Raw genomic sequence first — 12,554 nt, 5'->3', positions numbered from 1 at the left:
TATTTTAAAATTTTATGGATAAAACACAGCACTCTCCTTCCTTTGGCACTTTTTAGTTTTGTTTTTATTTGTTTGTTTTGTTTTGATTTGGTTTTTTTTGGTGACTCTTAATTTATTGTTTTCCGGACTGTGAGACTCCACAGTCGATAGGCACCTTCTTTAACAGGCAAGACACAGATCTTTATACCACTGCCAGATGTTGTCCACCGCTGTTTTTCTACTGTCCTTTCCCTAGCTTGCCTTGTCTGCATATAGACCCCCCTATTTCATACTGTCAGACATATCCATTATCAAATTAGAGAGTGTGGGTGTCACTTCTCATCTCAGCACTGTTCAGCTGTCTCTCTCCAAAGCTTACAACTGAGAACAGAAGAGTGGAGTCATGTACAGAATATCAGTCCAAAACCTAACTTCACATATCTCAATTTAAACTCCTCTTAAAAAAACTTTTGCTTAGTACTGAGACGAAAAGGAAAACTGAAAGAAAGTTATGGGTTCTTACTGTTTGATGATCTCTTAGTCACATTTTTTTGAACAAGACTGCTCAATTTCTTCACAGACCCTAGTCCTTGATACTGGTGATCAGACCCTGCTCCATTCCTGGGATGTTTTTCAGAACAGTGCCAGCTTTTAGCATATTCAAAATGTTGTCAGAAAGCTGAACACGATAATGGTTCATTTAGTGAGACCACATCACCTGAGTATTTATTTGACAGAACTCTTCTCAACAGAATCAAACTATTCACTGTGACCTCCATCCCCCTACAATTGTACCTCAAATTCAATACACTAAATAACACAATAGGTCATTTGAGATGGTAGTGGTGGTGGATGAAATCTGTCAGTCAGTTTACACATGTAATATTCTACCTACTTGATTTCCAGAACAACATCATCAGACATGCTGGAAATTTATTGCCAAAGGTCAAATGTCTTGTTGCAGTCATCTGCTGTATCTTTTCTCTCATGCTCTACTTTGATGAAATTTGAACAGAAATAGCCTGAAATACAATATATCCATGGTCAGAGTGAATTACTGAGATTTACTTTAATTGATCTTAGCTTTAGCATTAGTGTGGGTCAGAGAACAATGAAGGGAACCATCACATTTTTTTCGTTTTACTTATGTTTTTAATTCTTCATAGGATACTGACACTGCAAACCTTAGTATTAGATCTGGCTCCCCCTAAATACAATAACTTAAGTTCATGAGAAGGACAAGGCCAGTGTAATAATCTGTCCATACGAAACTTTCAGTCAATGATCATACCAGATGATTTAGCCTCCAAGCAATCCACTAATCAGATACCTGATGGCTTCTGGTTAGGAAAAATTAGCTAGGTGGTGAACATGACTACTGTATTGTCCTACTCTCTGTGAGCTATTCTTTTGCTTGAATTGTCTTTGCATCAATAAAGGAGATTAACCTGTGCTCTTTTTTGGATTTTTTCCTCAGTATTCTGGTGCTATTCCAGTGGTAGTAATTACCTTTTAGCTGAAACTATATTTTCCTGGACTCACTATGTATTTTCCTACTTCTCTCTAACATGTACATCAGCATCATTGCATGCCTGTACCCAGCTGCCATCTTAGGAACCAAGCACCACCAATGTGAGCAAGACCCCAGAATTATTCAAGACAGGAAATGAGACTCCCTGTCATATCAAAATGGAAAGAGAAGGGAAGGAAATGAAGTGGTCTACATTTCTGCCTCTAGACACCACTACGTTACATTCAAGAAGTTTCACACAGTGAATATAATGTGCTGTCTAGAAGGTGAGTTAAAGGAATGGAAATCAGATTTACTGTGTTCTCTGCTGTTTCCAATAGCACTGATGTTGAAGATATTGATGGGAACTTTGTTAAGATGCTCTGCACCTAGGTCTATCTGTTTATATAATAATACTAGTGTTTGAAAATATCTCTGAAAACTTCATATGCAAACCCCAGGATTTTAACCTGGGGACTATTATTAGCAGTGGCTGTTGCTTAGACACATCATTGTGGTCCCCAAGCAGCTCCAAGCTGAATTCCCCTTCACATCCTAGTGAGTCTGTCTTTTCAACTTCTAATGACTCTGAAAGAGTCATGCATAATAAATAGATGATTCACAGACAGCTACTTAGCCTGCTGTCTAACAAATCTCTAATTTGTTATCTAGTAAATATAGTAACACTTAAAATACAGAGACTCAATCAATGAACCTCTCTCCCTGCCTCACGTATCTGGAATACACAATATGCATACACATACTGCTGCTATCCATGGGCCAGCCACCTCTGATTACAGTATATATACATGAACCATCATTAAAAAAAAAAAAAAATGTGCAAAGAGCACTAAAATGCTGAAGTAAATAGCCATTTAAACATATTATTAACTTTCCTCTTCCTGCTTCCTCTCCTATGATCTCCTCCTATGACTGTCCTCCAAAAAGGAAAAAATGGGTAACAATTATCTGCAGAAAAATTCCTGAATCTAGACCAGATTTCAGTCTGTGATCCTTTCTTTTATTACAATAGGACTGTGTAACCTTATTTTAGATTGTCAGGATGGAGGGCCACACAGCACATGTAAATATTGTAATTCTCCATGACAAACAAGGTAAAAGTGGGAAGCTGCAAAAGCTAATATTCCCAAATGAGGATATTTGAATATTATCCAGTTTGTGTAGGGAATTCAACAGAGATATTTTATGTTCCTGAAAGAGCATCAGAAAACCCAAAATATGCTTGATTTTGAGGACTGGGCAAAACAACCTCTGGTGGTCTCTTTTAACTTCAACCATTCTGTGATCTGTGTGGTAGTTTTCAGCTCTGTCAGTCTATAGTAAATTTGAATATAATTGGAATACCAAATATATGTATATATCAAATGGTTTATATAACCGGAATACCAAAATCAAGAAATTTGAATCCTGCAGGAGCTAATTACCCCTACCAATGAGTTTCTTCAGCAGGAATTATGCTGTTCTCTGCTTGCGGTAAAGAAGACACTGTACAGTACCTGATAAAACACATTAAAGTTAGAACACACCGCCTTAAGTACATTGTAGAGATGTCCTTAGGGTTGGTAGTTTTATCTCACTATTTGGTTTCATTACATTGAATCAGTCATCTCCAGAGGGTTGGTTTTAGACAGCTCAGAAATTTCTTGTTTTAGGAGTACAAGTGAATATTTTGCAAGGGTTTAATCTGCATGGGTCCATGATCCTTTCCCTCTGTTTTGTTTGAGTTTTGGAACTCAAAATAAGAAAGTTTGTCAAAACCTTTGTTTTGCCTGGCTTCATGTCAAACCCATGTCAAATTCTGCATTTAGCATATATTTTCATAAGATGACCTTGGTTTTATGAAATTAAAAAGATTTATCAGCTTTCAGAAGATGTGCAGCTGAGATATCAGTTTGCAATTATATTTCAAACGTGGTAGTCAGTTGAGCTCACGTTTCATTGAAAACATGGTTCTCAGCATTGTGTTTTTAAAACAGTTTTGCCAAAGAATGCTGCAAATGATCTGTTTGAGATTAAAAAGCAAACGAAAACAAATTAAATGAAAAATCCCACACAACTACCCAATCTGATCAAACTCTTACCAGTGCTGGTTTTACCATGACTTTCAAAATATTCAACAACTTTCTGCAATGACACCAGTCACCTCTTCAGTGGTCAGTTTTTCACTGTTATCTTTCAAATAACTGGAAAAGGCTAAGTATTAGGAGAGAAAAAAAAAGCAATTGAGAATAATAGTTTAAAAAACCCAAGAAACCAGACATGACTTTCTGGTGTTTGATTGTTGGATATGGGGATAAAGAATAATTATAGATTGGATAGACAAGTAGGAAACATTATGATCACTTATTCTGAACTCTCAGAGAGGAGATTTCATTTTTCAAAAGGAAAAATGATCATACTGATAATGAATCAAGCTCAGCTCCAAAATTCTTTAGGCATTTTGTTTGTTTGTTTGTGTTTAGGCTTTTTGTTTGTTTGGTTGTTTTTTTTAAGTTGTTCAGAGAAACCTGAGATGAGAAATCTCTGATTATTTTGGTACAAATAAATAATTAAATGATAAAAACACAATTTCATTGACATATTTAATATATCAATGAGATACAGAGAGCAGATGGTGGCTATAATATTTCTGAAGTTCTGAAGGGACACCACAAGTTTTCAGGTTGTAAGGAGAAGGTTTGTATTTATTGTATGCTATCAAAGAGCAAAGGGCTGTTTGCTTGGCTGCAACAATCTTTCCAGGGTTTATAAAAGACTCTTTTTGTCAAGTCCACATCCACCTATAATTGATATAACCCAGAATTTCCACATTTGGAGAAGTTCCTTAGTTATATTTAACAGGAAGTGAAGCTTAATGGGATTGTTGATTACATGAACACTAAGGATTTTTCCTGAAGCAGAGCACAGCTATAAACAATCAAGTGGTTTAATGCTGATGTGGCAAGATTAGAGAACTGTTAGTGAGAACTGTTAACAAAATCACCATTTTAGAGTACTTTGTGCATGAATTCTGTATCGTGAGAATCTCTATATGCCAGAGAAAGACAGTTAACATCGAGTTTAATACAAACATATTTTTACAATAAAAGCACACACTTATATATGTATCAGTTTTCTGATAGGCAAAAGGAAGCCAAACTAGAATGCAGATGCAACTTTTGGCACGGAGACCATGTCAACCCAAACAGACTAAAATTAGTTGATGATTTTCCAAGTACAAATTTACATATAAAAAGAACAAAGCAGTTCAATTCCACATTTGCTGACTGGAGACCAATTTACCCCAGAGGGAAGAAAAATTTTTGAGTATGGCTGTTGTCCAAATTATTATGATTAGGAGAAACTAAATGAGATTTTACTTTAGCCATGCAAAAAGAGTTATTTTTCTTTTTGGCTTTTACCTGATGAGTAGGTTGAAAATGTTGTATCCAGTTGACTTAAATTAGTAAGGAACCATTAACAAGATTTAAAGCGACAAAGCAATGCAGTTTCTTATCAGAAAACTTGTTTGGGATTGATTTAAATTCTGTTTTAGTCATTAAGTTTATGCTGGCTAGCAACAGTGATAGAGAGTTGTATTTGACATCCTATTGTGCAGTTCTCTATTGCCACTAAGGAGACACTTATTCATCAATGGATGTGTGATACAACCCTGAATGTTGTATGCTTTGGTCAGGTAATTAGAAAGATATAGTGTTTTCAGTGTTCAGCCTTAATTTCTTTTTGTGAAAAACGGTTTACAGGTTAAAAACAAAACCAACCAACCAACCAACCAAAACACACAAAAAAAACTTCCTCTGACTTAGACAAAAGCAGAAAAGAGTGAAAAGTTCATATTCATTTTTCTTAGAAATGATTTCCTGTGGTTTCAGGTAATTGCTTCCCATTGTAGAAATGGATAATGAAACTCCAAGTTATGAGTTATTCTTAAGGATCTGCCTGCTTTCTTCAGCACTCTTGAATCAAAAGATAAGGACAACAAATGACTTGCAATGAGAACCGCTGATTTTGGGTGTGGATGTTCCACTTTATCCACACTAGACATTAATTGTAACTTCTCTCTTTGATAGTGAGTGTCTGATCTAGCATTGATTGAAGACCATGAAAGAGCTGCCATTGACTTCAGAAGTTATTAAACCAACATATAGTTGCAGCACGTGCAAGGAAAAAGTATACTTCAGATACCAGTTTTTTATTAACCTTGGGAAGATAATTAGCCTTCCCACTTCCATGCCTACAATGACAAAAAAGTAAGGTTGTGCATCAATCTTCCCATGTTAGAAATGACATTTCTTCTATTCCTAATTAGAGTTAGGAGAGGAAGTGTGTTTTTCTATTCCCAGCCTCTGTCTCTGATTTACTACATTTTCTTGCAAAAGTACTTTAGTGTGTTTCACCTTGTTTTATTTGTTATGTAAGAAATGAGGTACCATACTCTTACACACCTTATGTGTAAGTGTCATGAAATCTTTTGCTGAAAATCATACTTAAATGTAAAATAAGAAAACAAGCCTCCTTGGAATTGTCCCAGCAATATGTCAAAAGCAGAGGACAGCTGAGGAGAAGGGTGTTGTGTATGTGAAGGAGAAACTACAGGTTTGGCTTTTTTCCTCTATATTGCTTACATTCACAAAAACACACATGCACAAGCACAGACTTGGGAGGGTATCACAGACAAAGTGTGAGAAATTACGTTGGATGTATTTCAGCAAAATCTAACTAATGTCAATTGGCCAATTCAAAGTAATTTAAAATGGAAAAAAACAATCCACAACAGTCAATAATCTCTTTGGTAGGTCCATTCTAGAGCATAGGTAAAATCAAGTTAAGTGATAAATCATTAGGCAGGAAAGCCATGAAAGCAAATTGGCTCATACTGAGTTACATATATAGAGCTTTAAAAATGTTTCTTTTTTTTTTTCCTCTTTAATATATATTTCACTCAGAAGCACTGTACATATAGAGAATTCTTCCTGACCTCTGTGTCATGAATAAAACAAATTATTTTACTACAGGCAGTAATTAGACAGAGAATCATTAGTAAAATCCTGCTATAAACTGTATGCTTGCTGGAGGAATGGTCAAAGAGTCTCTACAATGCTTTGCAGAATTGCTATTTCCTGTCTCTTTGAATACGCATTAACCATTTTCTTCGTCCATCTATCAAAGAGATTCCCATGCACATACTGAGGGGTTGTTTACTATAGTCTGTCAACCCTCAGTGCTCAGCTCATGAGAAGTGCACATCTGCTTGCTAAATATGAGGACGCTCAAGAGATGATGGGATTCTTGACACAGGAAAATAAAACAGTGATCTTCTTTGTCAAATCATCCCATAAATATCATGCTACAAGCAAGTTAGCACTGCCTTAATAAGAGAATTAAGAAATGGTGCTACAAATATTTTCCCCGATTCCGGACTTAGAGTGCAAGTATGTAATTTTGGCTATATCACACAATAAAAATACATTGATTTATGCAAACTTTTACTTTCCAAACCCCAAAGCACTTTATGAGCTGTGCAACATACACAGGAGCAGTTTCTCTTATAACTAAATGCAGCAATCTCTGCAGTGGAGCTCTGCAGCTGTTAATTAAGGTACATGTGTAGCCCAAATTTCCTTTTACAATACCCTCGTGTGCCATCTCCATATCTCAGGCTGAGAACTAAGGCAGTGAGGTTGCCATTAATCTCCACAGTCTCAGGATTTCTCCCAGATAGATTATGAAACTGGATTAAATCTAAATGGAGATCTGATGGCAGTGCAAATAGTAGTCACAGGTCAAAGTCCTGTACGGAGAAGACACCTCTTTCCTATCAGGACACTAAAAATTATGCTGGTGAGTGGTATTAAACTTCCAACCTGTAAAATGACTTTTTGTTGTTTGTTTTGTTTCGTTTTAATTTTGCTGGTAGATAAGAGTAGCATTTGGCTTCTGAAAATGTTCATTGAGTACTAGTGAGGTAGGGCTTTTCAAGCACCATGATTGATAGATTTGTAATTAATGAGCTATGCATCAGAAAGAAAATCATTGCATGATGACTATATTAAAAACCTAGTCCTTTCATCCTGCTGCTTGTGATTCTGCAGTGGCTCTGATTGTAGCTTCTCTGCCATTTGCATATCTTCCTAAACATTTGAGGTGCACTCTGATTTTGTGTTTTATCTCTTTGTGATGTGTTGCAGGTGCTTGCCAGTGACAACCAGAATTTGTATTACAATCAGCTTTTATTTTATTGAAGTATTTGTGCAGAATGCTACAACACCAAAGCATAATATGATTCCATCTTAATCCTGCTATGTGGAAAGACTTGCAGAAGGCATTGAATGCACTATGCAAGTGAGGAGTTTCAGTCTGATGGTTACAGGTAGATGGGTGGGAAATTTTTTTACTGCAAACAACATATGGAAGAGAATTTAAAAGTGGATTTGCATCTATTTGTATTCAGCAGGCTATGCATATGATTAATCTTGCCTCCCCTTCTCCCTCGGCTGCCACCTTTGCTTCGTGATTAACACCAATCTAGTATCTTGTCACCACTGAGGCATCAGTGGGACTTTGACATGACAGGTGCCCTCATGACAAACACACTCAAGACTGACTGGAGCTAAAAGCCCAGTCTGCAAAGCTGGAAAGTGTTGACAGCTGTGGAGAGGTATCACAGGGTACCATGTGCTATTAGGTTATTTGATCTTGTGCTTCGAGGTAAGATTTTGGGTTGATGACTTAAGACTTACTGCAACTCATTATTTGTAAGGTTTCATCACCAACATTGATGATTAAGATCAAAATATCCAACCATTTGACATGAAGATTTATAAATTCAGGTGTTTGTAGAAATTTAGCATCTTTCTATGATGATATTTGTGGAAAAAAAAAAAAGACTACCAGGTGTGTAAGAGTATTTTCACAGAACCACACAGAATAGTTTGGGTTGGAAGGAACCTCTGGAGATCATCCAGTCCAACCCACCTGCTAAAGCAGTCACCAGAGCAGATCACATAGGAATGTGTCCAGGTGGGTTTTGAATTGCCTCCAGAGACTCCACAACTCTTACATAACTGTAAGAATAGCAAGTATCACATCCTATTTTTTAATGGTCCTTTCAGCTTATATTCCCTTCATTCATTTCTATTTGTTCTTTTAGGACTCAGTTCTGCAATGACAAACAGATGGGCAAATCACTCAGACAGAAATCACACAGAATGACCTTTTCAGATCTTCTTTTGGGACAGGAAAACTTGGTACAGAGAGATTATAGGAGGGCTTTAATGTAGTAGGAAAAAAAAAGTATAAAAGAAATGCTATGTTATAGTTAAAAAAAAAACTACACAGGTTAAGAAAAGTGTGCTCAAAAGTTTGACTGCTAAGCTTACATCATGTAAATAAAAAAAAGGTTGCTAACACCAAGTTCAGTTGAGAGGAGTCACGAAAGAATTTCCCTTTTTTTCTGCTTTTTTAACTAATAACATTGAACAAACTGTGAATTATCAACCCTCAGCATTATTTGTAATTTTCTTCAGTGCTAGAAGGGTCTTCAGATAGCAAAAGCACTGTGACTTCAAGAAGGAATGAGATTAAAGTCGCCTTCAACCAGGTCAAACTCTAGTATGTGGTTGGTGCATATGGGGCCACCACAGTAACTAATTACACATGGATTATGATACTGTATGCAGTAGCCAACAATACATGTTACCACTATTTTTTTGCTTTTTTACTGTTTTTTTGAGGCTGTCAGAGGGTTGTACTTATTTTTCCATGTGTGGTGGTTAGCTATAAAGCCACTGGTTTTACACACAATTGTAGTTGGAAATTTGATGGGCTTTTTTTCTCTTTTTTAAATATCAGTTCAGTTTGGTTACTTTGGTAAAGCAAGGACACTTGCTTTACAAAGACCAGAATTATCTGATTATTCTTTTTAGAAGAAAAAGTTCTATCAGAATTTTACAAGTTTTTTGCTTGTGCATCAATAACAGGTTACATTCAAATCAGCAGTTCAAATCAGTAATCTCTTTTAGAATTATTAGTCTTTTATTATTTTTTCTCATTATTGTGTTTTCTGGCCATGATGAAGAGTGAATATAGTTATAATTATGCCATTTTTATTATTAAGCAAGTAGAAGATACTGAATATTCATATTTCAATTGTAAAACCAACCTCAGGAAATTATAAATAATACTTAAATCTTTTTCATTTCAGTAATGATAACAAACATATTAGAAATGTGGCTTCTTTATGAGGAATGGCTAAATTTGAAAGAACAAGATTATATACATTTTTTTTCTGAAGAAACTCTCTGTGACACAAAAATAAACCCTTGCTTCTTTATGCTCAGCATTAATAACTGCTCCTAGAAATAATACAGACAGTTGTGAAAGAATATACATCATACAAACTCATTTATAAACAAATCTAACTTTATGTATGGGAATTATGACATAAGGGGGGTTTTTTGCAAAATAATTCATTTTTATAGAGGAAATGGCTCAGATGCACGTGACAGTTTTTTGAAAACAACAGAATCAGAGTTTGTCCACCAGCTCAACAGGGATTTTTGGCAAGCCTGGTTTTATAATTTGCCAGGGCCAGCTACTCCCCCTGCCACATACACTGCACAAGTAATAGCAAATGAGTTGGGGAGGGCTTTATTTGCAAGAAGCAATGACAGTGCCAGGACCACTGAATTTTTAAAAAGAAGAAAAAACTGTGCTTTCTTTGTCCCTGCCTTAACACGCTGATGTGCCAGAGACACTTTAACAGATTAACAAAATAATTTTCACAGATATTGAACCTGCCTTTTACATGCTCAGTGATACATTTTCAACCACCCACTCCTAGCATTCCCCTTCATTTGCCAGCAGAATTTAATCTCACACACATATAATAAATTTCATGGACAACTTATGCTGGATTCTCTTCCTAAGAGGGTATTGCATCAGCCAGCAAGATCCAGAGTATTACCATTTGTTGCCCTGCATCTCACAAAGAATCATTATATCCACAGAGATACTTTCACAGACTACGCTATATATAATGTCTTGCAATAACCTTTTTGCCTTCCTCCTCATTGACTGACCCATAATAATAATTTCTTTGCTATTTTCCTTTTGAAATTTTCCATTCCCTTTTGTTCTTACATAAGTACTTTCCTCTCGAAGTAATGTCCCCCTGAAAATATTACTGTTTTTAAATTTTGAGTCTAAAATGGTGTGTATGAGGGGGTCCACTCTTATCTTCAAGTGTGCATTCATAGACTGCCTTACTGTTGGCAATCATAACACATCATCTCTCCCCTTCCTATTGTTCTCACTATTTGCCTGTATTTTGCAGGAGGCTCATCCTTATTACATACTCAAAAATAGTTTCTATTACTAGTAAGGCTTAACTTAGAGATACTGCCACTCATCTCAGTGTTTTGGGCTGAGTTTCCCAAGAAGTAGAAAAGCATCACAGTACCACTGAGTGATGAACTTTGGGCAATGAGTTTGTGCGTCTTTTTAAATACCACAGAAATGATCCCTGCAAGAATATGGTTAATATTCTGAGGTGTGTGACCTCTAGTTTTGCAGTCAGAAATAGCTTGACTGATTTTTTTCCTGTCTGAGATTACAAAGGTAAGGAAAGAAGATGAGGTAAATTGTATATTTAACCTCATCTCCCACAAGGAATCTGAGAGGTACTTAAAATGCAATTATTTGGTTCAGATATTCTGTCCAGGAAAAGGTTTCCACCAGCGTTTTACATACTTACTGTAAATAATACGATCACATGCTTTGATCATAAATAAGCTAGGAGGAACAGAGGAAAGAGAACTGAGACACAAGGAGAGATTTGAATCCTGTTGCTGAATCTATGAGACAGCAGAAGGCAGACTAGCTGCTCCAGGTGACAGAGGAGAAACCAGATCCACCAGGCTTGACAAGGCTGAGTGAAGAAGCTGGAAGTCTGGGACAAAGCCTGTGTAGGAGCCTCTGGCAGCTCTGTGAAGTGTTTTGTTTTATTTTGAATTAATTTTTTAAGTTATTGGTGGGGAGAGGAATTTTACAGGTCGTATCCTACTTTTTTGTGATATTTTAAAGGAATACACAAGACAAAAACAGATTTTTTTTTTTTTTTTTTGGTCATTGAATGCATAGTGAAATGCAACTGGGTCATTTCATAACAACAAAAATAATTTATTTTGGGTACACTCTAGTTCCATGAACATTTTTTCTTGTTATACAGAAAGAAAACAAGGATCAGCAAAACACAGCTGGAGAAATGGGGACAAATTAGTATGTTTGTGACTTCATTAGAGTCAGAGGATCCTGCGTGGATCCTAGTGATGGAGATGAATTAAGGATCTCTGTAGAATAAGATGGAGAAAATAGGTGGCTGTTCTAATGTGAGACCTAAGGGAAAGGTATGAATACACGAGAGCAACTCCTGATGAAACTGTGTACTTTAAAGAGGAGAGAAAATCTGTTTCATGGTCATCCTCCTTGTGCCAACTCAAAGCTAATTGCGATTGCCAAAAAAAAAGCAGTAGAGATACATGCATTGCCACAGTTGGACACCAAGACTCATCTAGATCTGTCCAAGATCGATCCTTGGTTTACAGGCCAGCTGGAACAACAGAGTCCATGTTTCTGTTATTAGGTTTTCTCATTCTCCGGTAGAGAAGAGTCATATGCAAACTAGCTAGATGCATAATAAACTCTGATCCGTGCCCAGAAAGAGCCCAGGGCAACAACAACATTCTTAGATCCAGTCTCTGTTGTATAAAGAGGATAGCTGAAGTCCAGTGCCCAGAAACATTTCTCCTTTATGTTTTATTGGTATACTTGTGGCTTTCATGATCAGCCTAGTAAAAGGCAACTATTGAGCACTAGATTACTTTTGAAGCATATACTGGATTAGCTCCAGACTGGCGACCTACATGGATTTCATATCCTTATAGAATTATCTATGTCATATCTGAGGAAGGTGTTATCTACTGATCTTGGGCTAAGACACTCAGAATTACAGACTTCAATCCTGTGTGTGACACCAATACTTTTC

Source organism: Nesoenas mayeri, assembly GCF_963082525.1.
Source record: "Nesoenas mayeri genome assembly, chromosome: 1".
Lineage (NCBI taxonomy): Eukaryota > Metazoa > Chordata > Aves > Columbiformes > Columbidae > Nesoenas > Nesoenas mayeri.
This window is presented reverse-complemented; position numbering follows the sequence as displayed.